Source organism: Primulina eburnea, chromosome 13 (genome assembly GCF_022965805.1).
Source record: "Primulina eburnea isolate SZY01 chromosome 13, ASM2296580v1, whole genome shotgun sequence".
Taxonomy (NCBI): domain Eukaryota; kingdom Viridiplantae; phylum Streptophyta; class Magnoliopsida; order Lamiales; family Gesneriaceae; genus Primulina; species Primulina eburnea.
The window spans coordinates 14987274-15010974 of NC_133113.1; positions in this window are offsets into that span (position 1 = coordinate 14987274).

A 23701-nucleotide genomic window follows, 5' to 3' on the forward strand; every position below is an offset into this window, starting at 1 on the left:
TTTCTAATGAAAGTGGCCTCACATCATTCGGATCAAAATACAAAACATTATGCTAAAAACCACAATTACTGCCACAGTTTCATACCGTTTTAGCACTTTCATCACTTATTTGGCTAAAGATCAACTTTCTATTCTACCCATACATTTTCTGTTTCATTTTATATCATTCAATACCATTCATATCATATATCGAAGCCATAAACCATCACCATTACATCACATAACCAAAACGATCATCATAATAAACCATAAAAGGAATAATGACCATACTTAATCATAATCATTACCTTACATCATATGCATACGAATGTCTGGGCGTTACATGCCATCTTATGATTTTTGCACCTGAGAAAAGTCCACTGCAATATCTGCATGGCTGTTCTGCTTCTAATGTGAGCTTAGTTAATACTGCCGCCCACCAATGATCATTGGCATCTGTATACAATACCAGATCATCTTCATCATGAGGAATAGCCATTTTTGGAAGATTTTTACAAATCTCTTTTAGTTGACTATGTCCATGTGTGTGTTCTTTCGTCCATATAAATTTCTCATATTTTTCAGTAATGGACTGAACACTTTCCTGTATTTTGCTAGGTTTTTAATAAACATTCCAGAAAAATTAACAACTCTTAGAAAACTTTGAATTTGTTTCTTTTCTTTCAACTCCTTGGGAAAATTTTTACTTTTTATACTATATGATCCTGCAAAATTATTCCTAACTTATCGGTTTCTATTCCGAAAAATTCAATCTTTCTTGTGGCAACGACTGCTTTTTTTTCTGATAAAACCAGTCATTCTTCTTTGCAAACACTAGAGTAAATCTCTAATGTTTTGTATGTTCCTGCATATTTTTATATGCAATTAACACATTGTCAATATAAACAAACATAAACTTAAAATAATCTTTAAATTGATTATCCATTTTCCTTTGAAATATCTTGGGTGAATGAGCCAATCCCATTAGTAATACTTCCCAAATATAGTGTCCTTGTGGGGTGGAGAAAGCTGTAAATTTCATGCTTTCTTCTTGCATCATAATCTGATAAAATCCAGACTTATAGTCGAATTTAGAGAATATCTTTGCATTGCATATGCAACTAATTAGATGTTCTCTACTAGGTATGAAATACCAATCAAACTCCAGAATCTTATTAATTTCTTGATAATTAATAACTAATCTGGGTTAGTTTCTTTTAATTTCACCATGATTTCTTACAAGAAATCATAGACTGCTATATGGTGAAATTTCTGCTTTGATCAAGCCAAGGTCCAAATGTTCCTTGATTATAATCTACATATCTTGTTGATCAATTATGTTCATTGGATAGGTTTTCATCATACAAATTCACCCTCTTTGCCTTCCTTAATTTTAAGACAAGCTTTGAGTTGATTTTTGTCCCACCATGCCAAAGGATCTTCATTGCAATTTTCTTCGATCCTTTCTTAACATCTTCCAATGATACCTTAGATTCAAACTCTACCTCATTCTATTGTAGAGCTATCTTAAGACATTTTATATCTTCTGATTGGAGCTCATTAGCTGCTCTTAGTTGGAGCATTGTTTCTCCAAACCATCTAGAATCCTTCATTTTTGGGTTCAAAAGTTTTCCTTCATAACCCCGCTTGCTGCGAAACTGGATTGGTAATTTTCTGTAATATGCCTCTCTGAGTCTCTGGACAATGATTTTGTGATCAAAAAGTGTTGTGAACATTAATCGTCTAATCTCATTTTCTTGTGTATAGGACTTAATATTTTAAGGAAATTGTTTCCTAGAAAAATTTCTGCACTTGTATCATGAAAATAAATCGGTGGTGTTTTTACCTTTTACAAAGTTGTTTGTCCAGCACCCCCGATCATGATTTCAGTCATCTTAATCCCCTTACTTAAGATTAAGATTCTTCAGAAGAAATCTTTTCTAGCAATCTTCGGTAATTCTTCTTCAAAATTATTTGGAAAAACTCCTCGTTTTGTTGTACAGATTCCAACATCTAAATCAATATAAGCAGAAAAGTATTATGCTTTATATTGTTCATATAACATCCCTAAGGAATGTATATTCAGAATGGACTTGTTGTAGTGCCCAAATTCAGTACACGTATAACCCATGTATTTATTTAATTATTAAAGCATTTATTTATTTTTAAAATTAGTCTTAGTGGGGCATGATTTATTTAAATGCATTATTTTAAATTATTTATGCTTATGTGATGCACGTTAAAATATTTTCAAGTGTCATGTTTCAGGCGATCATTCGAGGTGAGATCCAGGAATAGAGACCGGTGACGAGTTTGGCAATTTTTAAATGCGGTATTTTTATTTTGAGTTGATATTGGGGAATTTTAAATGATTTATTAGGTTTAGCATTTTATAGCCTAATTTAATTATTAGGTGATTTTAAGATTTAAAATTTAAATTTACTGTGTACTTATTTTTAATTGAGGAGTTTGATTAAATTAGTGTGAGTTATCTTTTGTTAGAATTTTTAATTAGTTAAATTAGCACCAATTACTCCTAATTAAAACACACACACGTGTTACACACACTCACACACACTTACACATTTTTACACACACCAAAACACACAACACCCACCACACATTTTATTTTAAGATTTTTAAAAGAGAAAACCTAGGGTTCCTCCACTCTTGAGCAGCCTCCCTCCCTTTTGAATTTCCAGCAAGATTTCGGTGATTTTTATTGCAAGAAAACGGTGCCACATTCGTCCCGGATCGACCTCGCATCTTTCCCCGCGTCGGTATCGTCATATTGTTATTTCTAACCATCAAAAGACACATATATTCTATTATTTTTGCATCGATCTCATCATCTAAAACTTTATGTATGATGTTCGTCGTTTGAGCAGAAAATGGTTTGGATCAGTTTTGAGAAAAAATTTTGATCTGAAAACTCGTTTTTACTGTCTTTTCAAAAACTGCGATTTTTGAGTCGTGAACCTGAGAAAACTTTCAATATGAAAATTGTAGAACTTTTGATAACTTCGATCTGACATAAAATTCGAAATATTTGGATAAAAATTGAGTGAGTTATGACCGTTTTCGTGGGACTGCTCAAATTGTGTTTCCTAAAAATTATATTAGTGATATGTTCTTGAACTTATTTGTTGCAGGCTTTGTTGAGCATCAAAGGGCTTGTGTTACTGCATTTAGATATGTTATGAGATGTATTTAGGTGTTATTTGGTGGTTCGTTTGGGTCGGGATTGGCTTGGAATGTAATAGAAGTTGTAGGAAGCAAAACGATTCCAAATTACGGGTTATTGTTGTATTGAAGTTACTTGTCGATGTTTGGAAACGTTCGGGGTGTTTGTATGGGTTTGAATCAATGTGATAATATCCCAGGATGAGTCTTGAGATGTTGGTTCATGGTCCTTAGGCTTGGTTGAAAGGGTAAATGAATAAGTTAGTGTATTTACGTGAGTTTGCAAGTCCAGTGCCTACCCGGACCCCTACACGGAGTCCGTGTCCGTTTTCCTTCAAAAATACAAAATTCCTGTGTCTACCCGGACCCCTACACGGGGTCAGTGTACCCCCTCTTAACAAAAAAATTTATTTAATTTTTTTTTAGGATTTGCTTCGGGGTTCTATATCATGGTTAGTACTATGGTTAAAATTTATTTATGTAAAAATATAGGATTTGTTTTGGGGTTTTATGTCATGGTTTAGTACGATGATTAAATGAGGTCAAGTCTGGAGTGAACTAGAATGTCATAAGCTACTTATTCACTTTGGTGGTGAGCTCGAGTACCTACGTCTAAGACATGCAAGTTAAGTATTTAAATCATGTTAGTATGTGCAGTAGCGGCCCCAAGTGAAATCCAATGAATCCCTCAAAACCAAGTAAGTATGTTGACGTGCAAAGAAAATATTTCAATTTTTTGAGATAAGCTAAATGTCTTGTGACCAAATTTATGTATGGGAATGGAAAGCATTAAAACATGAACGTGAACCAATCCACCTCGTTAAATCATGAACGAGTTTATATCAGGATTGGAAAGCGTTAAAGCATAAACGGCGACCAATAAACCCGTTAAAGCATGAACAGGGATCTCATGTATGTGGCAGTGGATTCTTCCCTATCAGTCCAGTACTGTGGTTTAGTCTGATCAGGCGATTTATGTTATGGGTCACTTGTAATGCCCGATAATTATAGAATTGATAAACCAAGATTATTAATCTTCATTAACGTGAGACTCGGAACAGGAGTGCACCCGCGGTCAGGCAATTGTGGATTTTTGCAAGAAAGGCCGAAGCCACACCGCACCCGCGGTGCAACTAAGACCGCACCCGCGGTTGATGGACAGAAAGTTGAAGCATTTTTACTGTCACGCCCCAGGCCCGGGCCCGCGCCTGCGTGACTGCACAAGAGGCCCCTATAGCAACTACTTCGTATTCGTCCTCGCTTTACGAAAATGATTAACCCAAGTTGCTATAGAAGTCCATTGTAAGCCATTATAAACTCATTTTAAATCTTGATTTTTTTCGATGTGGGACAAGGGTATCACAATCACCCCTCCTTCAGAACGCGACGTCCTCGTCGCGACCTGACCCCTCGATCCACCAGCACCGAGAATCTAGAGGTGGCTCCTACAGGTTCAAGAGGTGGCTCCCGTCATGTAGCACTTTGCCCCGCAGGTTCAAGAGGTGGCTCCCATGCACAAAGCACTTTGCCCCGCATAGCACTTATTTCCCGGTGTTCCATGCCGGTGACCGGCTCTGATACCATTCTGTCACGCCCCGGGCCCGGGCCCGCGCCTGCGTGACTGCACAAGAGGCCCCTATAGCAACTACTTCGTATTCGTCCTCGCTTTACGAAAATGATTAACCCAAGTTGCTATAGAAGTCCATTGTAAGCCATCCGAAAACTTTAAAGTCCACGTAAACCACATGTGCGCAAATTATTAAATTCCTTGTATTTTAATTAATTATTTTAATTGCATGAATTAATTATGTTGTGCATACTTGCATATTTAAAATATATTTTTCTACATGATTGCATTAAAATGTATTTTTTAAAGGTTATTCGAGTTGCGATCGAGGAACGGGGACCGAGGGCTGAAAAATAGAAAATGATTTTTAGTTGTTTTTAATTATTTAAAAGTTGGGAGATGCTTTTTATTATTTTTGAAATTTTGGGGTTTTGAGGTGATTTTATACGCCGGGACGTAAATTTTATCGGTGTTGTTTTTTTTAACAAAAACGCGAACGTTTAGGCAACTCGGCTAATAAATTCACAAAGTTTACTAATCAAAATTATTTTAAAAATGCAAGTATGCACAACATAATTAATTCATGCAATTAAAATAATTAATTAAAATACAAGGAATTTAATAATTTGCGCACATGTGGTTTACGTGGACTTTAAAGTTTTCGGGGCGTTACATTTACAGTAGCCACACCGCACCCGCGGTGCTAGAAGGACCGCACCCGCGGTGCAGCTACAGTAGGGTGACCACACCCGCGGTAAGAACAAGACCGCACCCGCAGTCGTTGGATTTTAGAAAATGAAAAGCAGCCGAAGCTTGAGCTCACCCGCGCTGCTGAACACACCGCACGCGCGGTCATGCGTGTCGCATGAAAAATAAGCCACGTTTTCTAGTGTTTCATGCAGTATATATATATAAGAATGACACGTTTTTCCTTCAGAATTTCAGAAAAAGGGGGGTCGAGGCTTTGAGAGAAAATCCTTACGCCTATAGATTTGCGATTGTGAAAGATCCGTCCATCAGAATTCAAATCCGAACGCAGTATCGTGTTCCTCTTGACTCAAGCTACACAAGGACGTAAGTTTTGTTATGTTTTGAGATGTTTTTAAAATATGATGTTGCTAGAATCGAATATGATTCAGATATGGTGTTTCTACTACTGTAGACATTGTAGAATTGAAGTCAGATTAAAGAAAAGACTGTTTCTGTAATTGTTATGATTTTTAAAAGATATTGACGGAGATTCGATATCAGATTTATGTTATCGTTGAGATTATGAGTTATATCAGTATTGATTATGAGTTCTAGTATTATATCTGTGATGTTGAGACTGACGGGGTTATTCAGATTTTATTGTTATGCCGTCGAAACATCAGCAGACTGACATCTGATCAGATTTGATATTGATTGAGATTGCATTGTTATGTCATAGATATTGATACGCTGTCAAGACATCAGTTGAGTTAGATTGATTAGATTCAGATATGATTTTGATTATATTGTGATGTCAACGATGTGAATTGAATTGTATCTTTTTCAGACATTGATCAGATTATGTACTGATTTGAGTATTGATCAGAACAGATTGTATATTGAGTTATTTACTGATACAGCGTATTCGATATTGTCATTTCAGATTTGATATGGATAGATTTGAATACAGGTCATCGCCTTCATCAGACCAGGAAGATAAAGGTATAATTCATGTGATATTCGGGAAGATACAACTCAATTGAGATCCCATTTGAGTTTCCCAATAAAATCACATACTAGATTTATTGTTTATCTTGTAATATAATTGTGATTTGTTTATAGACTTGTATTCAAACCTTTTGAGATGATTATGCTTTGTTTACAGATTGTTATTCATTGCATTTAAGATAGGAAGTCTTGACAGAACAGTCAAACTTCTAGACGTTCGGTGATAACACAGCTTAGGGGAAGATCAGTCTCCTATTGTATATGTGGATACAGATCAGGCCGAAGTCTAGGAATAAGACGTACAGTCACCTCGATTGGGAGGGTAGGTGATAGATCGTCTTATTCACACCGGGATCCCTAGAGTTATAGTGGATTCGAGTCTAGACATGATTTGACTAGAACTGCATGCGTTTATGGGTGTGGTTTCATAGACTATGAAACCCATTTTTATTGCTTCCAGTCATGATAGCATGTTTTTATGATTTGATTTGAGTGGCATGTTTACCTGATTTGAGTTGCATGCTTATTTTGAGTTGATTTCACAGATTATGAAATCTATTGTTTTAATTTTATTCATGATAGAATATTTCATGATTTACTTTATGTATATGCATATTTACCATGTTTTATATTGGGATTTATTCTCACCGGAGTATCCGGCTGTTGTCTTGTTTTGTATGTGTGCATGACAACAGGTGGGACAAGATCGGGGTCAAGAAAATGATGAGAGATGACGAGTTTAGTGTGGTGATTCCGGACTTATTGTAGACTTGGTTTAATACTTGAAATTTAGTAGTTAAACCCTAGATTAGTATGAGTGAATAATGTACATCATTGTACTTTTATACTGAAATGTATTTTGATACTGAGATGTATGTTATTTAGATTCCATTACCTTCCGCACTGCATTTAAAAAAGAAAAATTTTTAGACCCTGTTTTATCTTATGTAATGCCCGGAAATTTAATCCTAGTAATCTATAATTATTGATATATAATTTGATATGATTAGGAAAGGATTAATCGGGACACGAAAATAAGACTACATGTGAATATTGAGGAAGTTGGGCAGAGAGTGTGGCGCCCGAGCGGTGGTTTTTGACCGCCCGAGCGCCAATGTTCAACAGAAATGTGTCTCGGGCAGAAGATGTGGCGCCCGAGCGGTAGAATATTACCGCCCGAGCGCCAAGGGTGCAAGTGAAAATGCTTGGGCAGAAACTTCCGCGCTCGAGCGGTAGTTTCTTACCGCCCGAGCGCGAGTCATGCAGAACGGAAAGATGCCACTTGCCCTTGCATGCACGAATTAAGTATATATATATATACATACAAACGTAATTCAGTAAGAAAGAAACGAGAAAAGGGCCGAAGGAGTTTGTCAGAAAATCCTTACGCCTTTTTATTTCAATCCGTCCGTCAGATTTTGAATCTGAGTATAGTACCGAGTTCCTATCAACGTAGGCTACAACTGGACGTAAGTTTTGCTACGTTTTGACATGTTTTGAAATTAGACTATTGTCTGAATTGAATAGGATTCATATATGATGTTCTTGTCATGCTAGACATCATAGAAGCGAAGTCAGATTGAGAAACGGACCGTTTATGTAATTGTTATGATTTTCGGAGTCGATGTGACTGAGAATTCATATCAGATATGTATTGTTATTGAGATTATGACTAGTATCGATATTGATTATGAGCTCTGGTATTATATCTGTGATGTTGGGATTGACGGGGTTACTGAAATTGTATTGTCATACCGTCAAAACATCAGTGAATTGATATTGATTAGACTCAGTATTGATTGTGATTATATCGTGATATTGTCGATATGAATTGGATTGGGTCTTGATTCGATATTAATCAGAACAGGCTTTGAATTGAGCTGTATATTAACACAGTATATTCGATATTGTGAATTCAGATTGACATGGACAGACGTGAAATGGAGTCTTCGTCTTCGTCAGATCATGAAGACAAAGGTATAAGTCAATGTGGTATTGGGAGATGGACTTGAGTCAGCTGGGACTTGAGTTTCCCTAAATCACATACTTTACTTTATTGCATTGATACTTGCATTGATTGATTGATATACTTGTTTTCTTGAGTTATAGATTACAGGTATTAGAAGAGTAATCTTATGACAGAAGTGCCGTTAGTGGTGGGATCGCCACGGGCACATTGCACGATGTCATAAGATGGTGTATTGGCGGTAGTGCCAAAGTCTGTCATTAGATGATGGATTATCGATGAGGGTAGACTGATAACTTCTTCTATTACTGTTAGTTGATATTATATCGATGTGGGTAGATGTATAGCTTATTCTATTACTGTTGATTGATATTATATCGATGTGGATAGATTCATCGTTCCTTCTATTACTGTTAATCGATGTTATATCGATGTGGATAGAATCGGACTTTGTTCTATTACTGGTAATCGATATCATATCCATGTGAATAGAATCCGGGCTTGCTCTATTACGGGTAATCGATAATATATCAATGTGAATCGTCTATTACTGTTAATCGATACTGTATCGGTGTGGATAGAACTGGAGTCTTTTCTATTACTGTTAATCGATACTATATCGGCGTGGATAGAACTGGAGTCTTTTCTATTACTGTTAGTCGATATATGCAGACCGACGTCTGGAACCGGGATCCCTAGACTAGGATTGAGTCTAGTTTGAATGATGTAGCTACGAGTATTGTTGAAAAGGTGTTATTGATTATGTTTCAGATTGTTACATATTGTTGATACCTGATTACATGCTTTATATCTGTTATATGATTGCATGTTTCATTGATTTATAATGGGAGTTATTCTCACCGGTTTATCCGGCAGTTGTCTTGTCTGTATGTGTACTTGACAACAGGTGGGACAGGTTCAGGGTCGAGGAGATGAGGAGAGATCGAGTTAGAGTGGAGACTACGGACTTCGATCTGAGATAGGGTTTGAACACTTGACATTAGTTGTTGCACTATAGTTTGAATAAATGTTTTGTAATACAGGATTTGTATTTTGTATACTGAGATGTATATATATGTTTTATTTCAATACGTTCCGCAATTTTAAAAGAATAATTTTTAGACCCTGTTTTATAATTGATTAATTAGTCCCAATGATGATTAAGAACACGATTAGCGTCCGGGTCCCCACATCTTAATTGATAATTAAATCCCAAAGAAGATTAAGAAAAAGATCAGCGTTCGGGTCCCCACAACAGGTGGTATCAGAGCGATAGATCCTTTAGATTGAGATAGTCAGAGATGATAGATCCTTTAGATTGAGATAGAAGAGAATGAGCAGGGTAGATTGAATTTTCTTTTCTTGCATGTGATTGCTAGCATGAGAATTATTTTAATGTTGATTGACATGGTGTGTGCTAGCATGATTTATTGCTTTCCCTATTACATGTTGTTTGTTATCTGAGTTGACTACAGCATGTAATTACCAAGATTGAATCAGAACCGAGTCTGAATCAGAGGTATATGATCAGAGGAGGGCTGAGGCAGATTATATAGATTGTGTATTAATTTTTTTGATATTCAGATATACCGCCTCGGAGAATTCCAGAAAGGGATAGTACTTCGTCTGAACAGATAGATGCATCAGAAACTCGGGTGGAAATAAAGATGAAAGAATTTCAGTTATTACAGCCGCCGATTCTGAGTGGTATCGAGACATCCGAAGATTGTCAGAACTGGTTTGATGATATAGAAATATTGTTCGATTTACTTGATTGTACAGATGAACAGAGACAAGATGGTGCCTTATCAGCTACGAGAAGCCGCCAGGAATTGGTGGATTACCAGTAAAAGAATGTTGGAACAGAGAGGTACAGTGATTTCGTGGGAAATATTCAGAACTGAATTTTATCGAAGATTTTTCTCAACCTCGTACCGAAAGGACAAGAAAGCAGAGTTTGAGAATTTGAGCCAAGGTCAATTGAATATTGAAGGATATGTGGCTAAATTCTCTACTCTACTACGTTTTGCTCCTCATTTGATTGGGAATGATGAAGCTGTAGCGGATCAATTTATCAGAGGATTGAACTCGGAGATAGTTGCATTGATGAATATAAAGCGACCTCACCATTTTGCTGATGTCTTGAGTAGAGCGAAGAGAGCGGAGGCGAGTTTGATTAGACAACTAACAAGGGTGTGTGCAATACCACCCCAGACACAGCAATCCTCTCTCCGAGTTGATCGTGGCAGCACGAGTGGAAAGCAAGATTTGCTGAAAGCTCAAAAGAAGCCATTCAAGAAGTTAGGGATTGGTTCCTCTAGTTCTAGTGATTCTAGCCCGAGTTACACTGGAGTGTACTGCAGAACTTGCGGGGGAAGACATCCCACAGAACACTGCCAAGGAGTGCTTGGTAGTTGCAATATCTGTAAACAGCCAGGACATTTTGCTAAGGTTTGTCCACAGAGAGGTTCCCGCAGATTTCAGGGAGCTGGACCATCTGGTGGTAGTGACCGAGGAACAGACCCAAGATGCACTTGATGATATAGGGACATATACTATTCTTTTATGATTAGATTGCATATGTATTGATACATACTAATGCATTCCCTACGATTATCTTTGACTGAATTGCAATTGATATATGTGGTACCTGTTGGGCCTGTGTTTACTGTAGTATTGATACCTTTACCTTTTGGGAAAGAAAGATTGATCTCAGAGATTTCTGTGACATATTGTATACTACAGTAAGATGAGACTGAGATTGGGTTAGATTTTGACGTACTTGTGTTTTCTGATTTGATCGCATTATTGATGTTAATATGCTGAACAAGTACAGAATTATTATAGATTCCTTTCAGGAGAGTACAAGATTCAGACCAGATCTGGTTGATGAATAGAGATGTCACAGTAATTATTCTAGATTTAGAATTCCTGCGACATTTAGATTGTCTATGACTCGATTTTTACAGAAAGGAACAGATGGTATCCTTATGTATTCAGTAGATGTACTGAAATCGATCTTAGCATTGGCAGATTTGCCAATAATGTGCGAATTGGCTGATATTGTCAGATAAGATTTTAGATTTGCTTTATATCAGAAAGATAGATTCCAGAATTGAATTTAGATCAAATACTGAATGTTGTTTTAGAATTCAGTATAGAATAACATTGAATGTACAGAATGATACAGAATGAATTGAAAGAATTGAAAGATCAGTAGGAGAGTACCGACACATCTGATTTAGTGTTGCTCTTTGGAGTGTTTCAGTATCTTCAGAGATGTTCTGATGATTCTATGCCTGTTATATCTATGAGATTTTGATATAATTGCAGCATTTGATTGATCGAATCGAATATCGGAAGAGTGTATTGAATATTTTGAGAACTGTAATGATTGTATACAGAAATTATTCAGTTAAGAATCCTGCTTGAAACAGATTGTATTCATAATAAGCGATATCTGAATTTAGTATACTGATTGATTTAGATACAGTTGAGATTGTGATCCGTGGCTGATAATGATATCGATATCAGAAAGTTCAGAAATGTCAGAAATGTATTTTGTCTGATTTGGCAGATTATTTTATTTGACTGTTTCTTTATATCTGTGGAGTATTGTTATTGTTCTAAATCAGTATTTGAGACATCTTATATTGTTTTGGGGGAGCATATTTTATTTGCAAATAAGATATAACAGTTGATCAGAATGACATGAAGATATTTACCAGAAATCATTGTTTTATGAGTTCGCTGAACTCACTAGATCTGTGTAGGATACTGATATTTTGTCTTTGATTTGATATTGCTGTTATGGTGAATCAGTGTTGATACAGATTATTGTAACTGTTGAGATTATATACAGTTTAAATCGAATCAGAGCTGAATTCGATAATTACAGTAGTTCAGAAATGTGATCAGAATGTTCAGAACTTGAATGCGATAATCATAACAGAACATCGAGCAGAGTAACAGATATGTGATGTGTAATGTATAAGAATGATTATCTTGTGACATCAGAATGTTTCAGAATTGTCAACAGAATTTGATATTGACAGTCAGAACAGAATACCAGGTAGGTATTTCTTCTTTAATTTATGTTATTAAATGATTTGTTTATGTCAGTAGTTCGGATCTGAAATCACAGATAGGGTCAGAAATGTACCGTAGTGGATTCAGTTTTCATTCTGATGATTGAAAATGTATTGTATCCGAACAGATAGTTGTGATATAGACAGATGAGATCAGTTGTGACAGAATTTGTATTGTAATGTTGGCAGAAATTGTACTGATATGTCTGAATCGCTAACAGAAAAGACAGAACGATAGAAATCAGAAGAGTTATTACAGAATTGTATAATTTTAAATAGAAATGAGAGTACATTTCTATGGCTTTTGTAATGAAATTACCGCCATTTTCTACAGATTGTGATATGATATGATTGTGATTGACAGATTGTTCAATCTATATCTATTAGGTTGTACCAGATAACGTACAAACATGACCAAATGACACAGATTGGTGTCAGAAAAATGGTCAGAATAATTAGAATACAGAAGTAGAGTACATCAGATTATGATTTTGTACTTGTGACAGAGTATATCCTGAGCTCTCTCTTAGATTGTTTTACAGATTGACAGACAGTTAGAATGTATTATCCAGATATTGGAAGATTTTGGTAGATTTATAGAATGCTAGATGTTAGCACTAATTGATATGATTTATTATCACTGCGTGACAATAGCTATCAGCTTATCAGATGGGTAATGAAATAGTTATAGACAAGACAGTATACGGTGAATACTACAGAGTTATTTTGAAGAAAATTCGAAGGAAGATGAAGATAGTTCAGAATGAACAGATTTAAGAAACCAACATCGGATGGTGACGATTGGTATTTGAAGCTGAAGATTGTATATATCTTTGAATGGGATAAACAGATTGGATAACAACTACTGGCATTGTTTTGTTATGAACTGTGATTGGTTTATACGAATATTGTATAACCAACACCACAAGATTTAATCTGTCAGAGTTAGTTTAAGAAGTATTATGATAGTATACTTCATGAAGTCTTATTCCAGATTTGAAATCAGAGGTTGATACAAGAAAGAGATTTCAGAATGGATTCATCGAGATGAGTTTTTATTTAAACTCTATTATACACTTCTCCTGATATATCTGAATTGGTTACTTATGAGTTCGAGGACGAACTCAGATCTAAGAGGGGGAGAAATGTAATGCCCGAGAATTATAGAATTGATAAACCAAGATTATTAATCTTCATTAACGTGAGACTCGAAAGATATGAGAATGCATGACATGCAATGAAGGAAGAAAAGACATGAGAAATTTGGGTTTTGCAAGACCGCACCCGCGCCCAGAACAGGAGTGCACCCGCGGTCAGGCAATTGGGATTTTTGCAAGAAAGGCCGAAGCCACACCGCACCCGCGGTGCAACTAAGACCGCACCCGCGGTTGATGGACAGAAAGTTGAAGCATTTTTACAGTAGCCACACCGCACCCGCGGTGCTAGAAGGACCGCACCCGCGGTGCAGCTACAGTAGGGTGACCGCACCCGCGGTAAGAACAAGACCGCACCCGCGGTCGTTGGATTTTAGAAAATGAAAAGCAGCCGAAGCTTGAGCGCACCCGCGCTACTGAACACACCGCACGCGCGGTCATGCGTATCGCATGAAAAATAAGCCACCTTTTCTAGTGTTGCATGCAGTATATATATATAAGAATGACACGTTTTTCCTTCAGAATTTCAAAAAAAAGGGGTTCGAGGCTTTGAGAGAAAATCCTTACGCCTTTAGATTTTCGATTGTGAAAGATCCGTCTATCAGAATTCAAATCCGAACGCAGTATTGTAATGCCCGGAAAATTAATCCCAGTAATCGGTAATTATTGAATTATAATTTGATATGATTATGAAAGGATTAATCAGGACACGAAATACACGTATGTGTGAAAAGTGTGTGTATGTGCAAAGGAAACCGCACGCACATGCGCGGACAATGCGCGCACATGCGCGCATCGAACAGAAGGGTTCGCGCATATGCGCGAGTGATGGCGCGCATATGCGCGAAGGGGACAGTAGCCCCCCTAAATTTTCCATTGGCCCGCGCATATGCGCCGATAGCGTGCGCGCATATGCGCGAGGCAGTGTGAGATGCACGCGCAGAGATTTTGCATCTCGCGCATATGTGCCGCGAGGAACTACGCATATGCGCGAGACGTGCAGGAGGCACACTCGACCACTTGGCTAATTGCATGTGCGAGATATATATATATATATATATATATATATATATATATATATATATATATATATATACATGCAAAATCATTTCTTCAGAAAGGAAAATCGAAGAAGGAAACGAAAGCTTTGGGAGAATTTAGCTTTTGTGATTCAAATTCAATCGTGCGATCAATCCGTCCGTCCAAATTATAATCCGACTTCGGTACTGTTATCCTCTCGACGTAGGCTACACTTTGACGTAAGTTTTACTACGTTTTGACATGTCTTGAAATTATGATATTGTCAGAAATGAATAGGATTCATATATGTTGTTCTGGACATGTTAGACATCATAGAATCGAAGTCAGATTAAGAAATAGACTTATTATGGAATTGTTATGAATTTTTGATTATAATCAATTGATATTGGACAGATTTGGATTATGGATTGAGTAGGGATTGTACTGGATATAGGTTATGAATTGTAACTATTATCTGGTGAATTGGTATAGACGGGGATATTGGAATTGTACCGTTATACCGTTGATTTTGAATTAAATCCAGATTGATCAGATTATTATGGAATTGACTGGTATATTGATATGAGATTATTGATATTGTCAGTACCAGACAGATTGTGAGTTCAGGACGTCGACTGAGCCAGACACCGACGAAAGAAAAGTATAAGTCAATGTGGTATTGGGAGATGAACTTGAGTCGGTTTAGACTTGGGTTTCCCTAAATCACATACTTTACTTTATTGCATTGATATTTGCATTGATTGATTTATATACTTTTTCTCTGGATTTTAGACAGCAGGTATTAGAGGAATCATCTTATGACAGAAGTGCCGTTAGTGGTAGGATCACCACGGGCACATTGCACGATGTCATAAGATGGTGTATTGGCGGATGTGCCAAAGTATGTCACTGGATGTTTGGCTATCGATGTGGATAGGATGGTGGCTTTTTCTATTACTGTTAATCAGTATTGTATCGATGTGGATAGATTAGTAGCTCTTCTATTACTGTTAATCGATGTCATATCGATGGGGATAGAATTAGAGTTGCTTCTATTACTGTTAATCGGTACTATATTGATGTGGATAGAATAATAGCTTCCTCTATTACTGGTAATCGATACCGTATCGATGTGAATAGAACTGGAGTCTTTTCTATTACTGTTGATCGATACCATATCGGCGTGGATAGAACTGGAGTCTTTTCTATCACTGTTAGTCGATATACACATGCCAACTTCTGGAAACCGGGATCCCTAGACTAGGATTGAGTCTAGTCTGAATTATGATTGATGTCGACAGTTTGATTTGATATTGTTTATGTTTTAGATTTTGATACATATTCATGTTACCTGATTATATGCTTTATATTGTTTATATGATTGCATGTTTCATTGATTTATACTGGGATTATATTCTCACCGGTATATCCGGCTGTTGTCTTGTCTGTATGTGTACTTGACAACAGGTGGGACAGGTCCAGGGTCGAGGAGATGAAGAGCTAGATCGTGATTAGAGTGGTGGCACAGGACTTGGACTAGATGTAGGGTTAAACACTTGACTTTAGTTTTAAACCCTAGTTTGAATAAATGTTGAAATACAGGATTTGTATTTTATATACTGATATGTATATTAGTTTGATTTCACTACGTTCCGCACTTTAAAAAGAAAAAAAATTTAGACCCTGTTTTATTATTGATTAATTAGTCCCAATGATGATTAAGAACTTGATTAGCGTCCGGGTCCCCACAACAGGTGGTATCAGAGCGATAGATCCCTTAGACTGAGATAGAAGCTAGTGAGCGGGGTAGATTGATTTTCTTTCCTGCTTTTGATTGCTAGCATGATTCCTGTTTTAATATATGCTACCTGAATTATCTGATATTGATATGGTATTGTATATTATTGGAATGGATCAGCTGTAAGATGATCCGAGGAGGATTGAAACTGGTAAGTGGTATTTGGAATTACTAACCTCTTCGATTATCAGATATGCCTCCGAGAAGAATGCCAGAACAGGGAAATACATCGAATCCTCCTATGGATGTGACCCCTACTCCAATGGAGCAATTGTTGAAAAGATTTCAGTCATTCCATCCACCGACTTTGAAAGGAACGGAGAATTCCGTGGAATGTGAAAGTTGGTTGGACGACATTGAATCACTGTTTAACTCTTTGGAGTATACTGAGGAAAAGAGGGTGAAACTGATCGGACACCAGATGCATGACGTTGCTAAACACTGGTGGAATACGACAAAACTGGCTTTGGAATTACGAGGTACGGCCATTACCTGGAATGTGTTTAAGACTGAATTTTATCTACGGTTCTTTCCAGTTTCATATAGGAAGGACAAGGGAGCCGAGTTTGCAAACTTGAGATAGGGCCAGTTAAACATTGAGGATTATGTGGCTAAGTTTTCTACTCTGCTTCGATTTGCCCCTCATGTGGCTGGGAGTGATGAGGCCGTTGCAGACCAGTTCATAAATGGTCTAAATCCTGAAATCTTTACCCTGGTGAATACCGGAAGGCCAAACAATTTCACTGATGCCTTGAACCGAGCCAAGGGAGCTGAAGCCGGATTGATAAGACAGAAAGAGGCTTCGTTTGTGCCTTCAGCACCGAGTTCACAGATGCCTCCACCATTTCCTCGATTGACAGCAGCGGTGGAAGTGGGAAGAAAGATTTCCTGAAGGCTAAGGGGAAGAAATTCAAGAAAGCTGGGAGTAGCTCCTCTAGTTCGAGTGGCTCTAGACAGACTAGTCAGGGCCAGAGTTATACCGGACCATACTGTAGCACCTGTGGAGGGAGGCATTCCACAGAGCAGTGCAGAGGAGTGTTTGGCAACTGCCGCATTTGTAAGCAGCATGGACACTTTGCTCGAGTGTGTCCACAGCGAGGTGCACAGGGATCACAGGCAGCTGAGTCATCGGGATCAGTTGCTCAGACAGGGAGACGACCCTCTGCCGTGCATTCCTTTCAGCCAGCACCGTCTACTCTGTCACAGAAGAGGCCAGGAGGGGGCCAGACAGCGAGCCAGCCTCCTAGACAGCAGGCCCGATTGTTTGCTTTGACTGAGGAGCAAGCTCAGGATGCACCTGATGATGTCGTGGCAGGTAACTGTTTTATTTCTGGTTATCCTGCATATGTATTGATTGATACTGGTGCATCACATACTTTCATATCTGAGCGATTTGCTTTAATGCATTCATTGCCTGTTGAGTCCTTAGCTACTGTAGTATCTGTCACGTCTCCGTTAGGAACAGGTTTGATATCGGTGAAATCTGTGAAATCGTGTATACTGCAGTACGACGGGCATACGATTGATTTAGACTGTATTGTGCTTGGGTTATCTGATTTTGATTGTATTGTCGGTATCGACATGTTGACCAAGTACCGGGCTACAGTCGATTGTTTCCACAAGATAGTTCGATTCAAACCTGAAATGGCTGAAGAGTGGAAATTTTATGGTAAGGGTTCTCGTTCTAGAATTCCTTTGATATCTGCAATGAATATGACTCGATTATTGCAGAAGGGAGCGGATGGATTCCTGGTATATTCAGTTGATTTACTGAAGAAGAGCCCATCATTGGCGGATTTGCCAGTGGTGTGCGAATTTGTTGATGTCTTTCCAGACGAGATTCCTGGATTGCCTCCGATTCGAGAGATAGACTTCAGCATAGAGTTAATGCCAGGAACAGTTCCGATTTCGAGAGCTCCATACCGGATGGCACCGATAGAATTGAGAGAATTAAAGGAACAGTTGGAGGATTTACTGGCCAAGGGTTACATTAGACCTAGTGTATCTCCTTGGGGTGCTCCAGTACTGTTCGTGAGGAAGAAGGATGGGTCGATGAGACTTTGTATCGACTACAGGCAATTGAACAAAGCAACAATAAAGAATAAATATCCATTGCCACAGATTGATGATCTGTTTGATCAGTTGCAAGGTTCATCTGTGTATTCCAAGATCGACTTGAGATCGGGATACCATCAACTGAGAGTCAGGGATTCTGATATCTCAAAGACAGCATTCAGAACCAGGTATGGACACTATGAGTTTATTGTCATGCCTTTTGGTTTGACGAATGCACCGGCAGTGTTTATGGGATTGATGAACCGCGTTTTTCAGAAATATTTGGATGATTTTGTTATCATATTCATTGATGATATATTGATTTATTCAAAGAATATGATTGAACATGCTAATCATCTGAGGACTGTGTTGAGAGTTCTGAGAGCTGAGAAATTGTATGCGAAACTGTCAAAATGCGAATTTTGGTTGAAACAGGTAGTGTTTTTGGGTCACATTATATCAGGAGATGGTATATCTGTTGATCCCAGTAAGGTTGAAGCCGTGATTAGTTGGCCAAGACCTACATCTGTACCAGAAATACGCAGTTTTATGGGTTTGGCAGGGTATTACCGACGTTTTATCCAAGATTTTTCGAGTATTGCCAAGCCTATTACTCAGCTAACTCAGAAGAATACTCCGTTTAACTGGTCTGAAGACTGTGAGACCAGTTTTCTTGAATTAAAGAAGAGACTAACCAGTGCTCCTGTGTTGACAATTCCTTCAGGCACTGGTGGATTTGTTGTTTATTGTGATGCATCTCACCGAAGATTGGGTTGTGTTTTGATGCAGCGGGGGCATGTGATTGCTTATGCCTCGAGACAGCTGAAACCCCATGAAACTCGTTACCCAATTCATGATCTTGAATTGGCAGCCATAGTCTTTGCACTGAAGATATGGCGACATTACCTCTACGGTGAGAAATTCGAGATTTATTCTAATCACAAAAGCTTGAAATATCTATTTTCACAATCAGAGTTGAATATGAGACAGCGGAGGTGGCTGGATTTATTGAAAGACTTTGATTGTGAGATTAAATATTATCCAGGGAAGTCCAATGCAGCAGCAGATGCACTGAGTCGAAAGGTATGTGCACTATCCTTATCGACGATTGGTGTATCAAATTTGATTGAAGACTGCTGTTTGTCTGGATTAGCATTTGAGACAGATCGTCAGCCTCTGAGATTGTGTGCTGTTCGAGCTGAACCAGAGCTAATTTTGAAAATTAAAGCGGCTCAGAAAGGTGATCAGAATATACAGAAGTCGATTGCTATGGTTAGAGCTGAACATCGATCGGAATACCAGGTTCGAAATGGTATTTTGTATGTGAATAATCGTTTAGTTGTGCCGAATGTTTCGGAATTGAGACAGCGAATATTATCAGAAGCGCACAACAGTCGTTTTAGCATTCATCCTTGTGGCAGGAAAATGTACAATGATTTAAAGACACATTATTGGTGGAAACAAATGAAAGCTGATGTGACTACATTTGTAGCCAAGTGTCTGAATTGCCAACAGGTGAAGGCTGAAAGAAAGAAACCAGGAGGATTGTTACAGAGTTTGTCCATTCCTGAATGGAAATGGGATCACATTTCCATGGATTTTGTGACACAGTTGCCGAGATCCTCCCGAGGTTGTGATGCGATTTGGGTCGTGATTGATCGATTGACCAAATCAGCATGTTTTATTCCATACAAGATGACGTATAGATATGATCAGATGGCCGATATCTATGTCAAGGAAGTGGTGAGACTGCACAGAGTGCCGAAGTCGATTGTTTCAGATCGTGATCCTCGATTTACTTCGCACTTCTGGCAGAGCCTTCAGCAAGCTCTTGGTACGAAGTTACATTTGAGTACCGCATATCATCCACAGACTGATGGACAGTCAGAGCGTACGATACAGACATTGGAAGATATGTTGAGAGCTGTAGTGCTTGATTTTAGCACTGGATGGCAAGATGCATTGCCATTTTGTGAATTTTCGTACAACAACAGCTATCAAACGAGTATTGAGATGGCCCCATTCGAAGCGTTGTACGGAAAGAAGTGTCGATCCCCTCTTTACTGGGATGATATCTCTGAAGTTCCTGAGACTGGACCGGATATGATCAGAGATATGACTGAGAAAGTTAAGTTGATTCAGAAGAAAATGAAGGCAGCTCAGGACCGACAAGCCAAATATGCCAACCTCAGACGACGACCGTTGGTATTTGGAGTAGGAGACCGAGTATTCCTGAAGATTTCTCCTTTCAGAGGTGTTGTCAGATTTGGAAAGAAAGGGAAATTGTCTCCAAGATATGTAGGTCCATATGAGATTCGTGAAAAGATAGGAGATCGTGCCTATCGACTTGCTTTGCCGCCTTCATTATCTGAAATACATGATGTCTTTCATGTATCGATGCTGCGGAAGTATCTCCCTGATGATTCACATGTGATTCAACCCGACGAGACTGAGCTGGATGAGACATTGAGTTATGTCGAGAAACCGATCAGGATTATCGATCGTAAAGAGAAAAAGCTCAGAACAAAGACGATTTCTTTGGTGAAAGTTCAATGGACTCGTCATGGCGTTGAAGAAGCCACGTGGGAGACTGAATCTGACATGAGACAGGAATTCCCAGCATTGTTTCACTGATGTAAATACGTACTCGCCTGTAATTACAGTCCTTCTTAATGATATGATTTGATTATCGATGATTTCGAGGACGAAATCGTATCTTAGGGGGGGAGAAATGTAATGCCCGGAAAATTAATCCCAGTAATCGGTAATTATTGAATTATAATTTGATATGATTATGAAAGGATTAATCAGGACACGAAATACACGTATGTGTGAAAAGTGTGTGTATGTGCAAAGGAAACAGCACGCACATGCGCGGACAATGCGCGCACATGCGCGCATCGAACAGAAGGGTTCGCGCATATGCGCGAGTGATGGCGCGCATATGCGCGAAGGGGACAGTTGCCCCCCTAAATTTTCCATTGGCCCGCGCATATGCGCCGATAGCGTGCGCGCATATGCGCGAGGCAGTGTGAGATGCACGCGCAGAGATTTTGCATCTCGCGCATATGCGCCGCGAGGAACCGCGCAATGCGCGAGACGTGCAGGAGGCACACTCGACCACTTGGCTCATTGCATGTGCAAGATATATATATATATATATATATACATGCAAAATCATTTCTTCAGAAAGGAAAATCGAAGAAGGAAACGAAAGCTTTGGGAGAATTTAGCTTTTGTGATTCAAATTCAATCGTGCGATCAATCCGTCCGTCCAAATTATAATCCGACTTCGGTACTGTTATCCTATCGACGTAGGCTACACTTTGACGTAAGTTTTACTACGTTTTGACATGTCTTGAAATTATGATATTGTCAGAAATGAATAGGATTCATATATGTTGTTCTGGACATGTTAGACATCATAGAATCGAAGTCAGATTAAGAAATAGACTGATTATGGAATTGTTATGAATTTTTTATTATAATCAGTTGATATTGGACAGATTTGGATTATGGATTGAGTAGGGATTGTACTGGATATAGGTTATGAATTGTAACTATTATCTGGTGAATTGGTATAGACGGGGATATTGGAATTGTACCGTTATACCGTTGATTTTGAATTAAATCCAGATTGATCAGATTATTATGGAATTGACTGGTATATTGATATGAGATTATTGATATTGTCAGTACTAGACAGATTGTGAGTTCAGGACGTCGACTGAGCCAGACACCGACGAAAGAAAGGTATAAGTCAATGTGGTATTGGGAGATGAACTTGAGTCGGTTTAGACTTGGGTTTCCCTAAATCACATACTTTACTTTATTGCATTGATATTTGCATTGATTGATTTATATACTTGTTCTCTGGATTTTAGACAGCATGTATTAGAGGAATCATCTTATGACAGAAGTGCCGTTAGTGGTAGGATCACCACGGGCACATTGCACGATGTCATAAGATGGTGTATTGGCGGATGTGCCAAAGTATGTCACTGGATGTTTGGCTATCGATGTGGATAGGATGGTGGCTTTTTCTATTACTGTTAATCAGTATTGTATCGATGTGGATAGATTAGTAGCTCTTCTATTACTGTTAATCGATGTCATATCGATGGGGATAGAATTAGAGTTGCTTCTATTACTGTTAATCGGTACTATATTGATGTGGATAGAATAATAGCTTCCTCTATTACTGGTAATCGATACCGTATTGATGTGAATAGAACTGGAGTCTTTTCTATTACTGTTGATCGATACCTTATCGGCGTGGATAGAACTGAAGTCTTTTCTATCACTGTTAGTCGATATACACATGCCAACTTCTGGAAACCGGGATCCCTAGACTAGGATTGAGTCTAGTCTGAATTATGATTGATGTCGACAGTTTGATTTGATATTGTTTATGTTTCAGATTTTGATACATATTCATGTTACCTGATTACATACTTTATAGTGTTTATATGATTGCATGTTTCATTGATTTATACTGGGATTATATTCTCACCGGTATATCCGGCTGTTGTCTTGTCTGTATGTGTACTTGACAACAGGTGGGACAGGTCCAGGGTCGAGGAGATGAAGAGCTAGATCGTGATTAGAGTGGTGGCACCGGACTTGGACTAGATGTAGGGTTAAACACTTGACTTTAGTTTTAAACCCTAGTTTGAATAAATGTTGAAATACAGGATTTTTATTTTATATACTGATATGTATATTAGTTTGATTTCACTACGTTCCGCACTTTAAAAAGAAAAAAAATTTTAGACCCTGTTTTATTATTGATTAATTAGTCCCAATGATGATTAAGAACTTGATTAGCGTCCGGGTCCCCACAAGTATCGTGTTCCTCTTGACTCAAGCTACACAAGGACGTAAGTTTTGTTACGTTTTGAGATGTTTTGAAAATATGATGTTGCTAGAATCGAATATGATTCAGATATGGTGTTTCTACTACCGTAGACATTGTAGAATTGAAGTCAGATTAAAGAAAAGACTGTTTCTGTAATTGTTATGATTTTTAAAAGATATTGACGGAGATTCGATATCAGATTTATGTTATCGTTGAGATTATGAGTTATATCAGTATTGATTATGAGTTCTAGTATTATATCTGTGATGTTGAGACTAACAAGGTTATTCAGATTGTATTGTTATGCCGTCGAAACATCAGCAGACTGACATCTG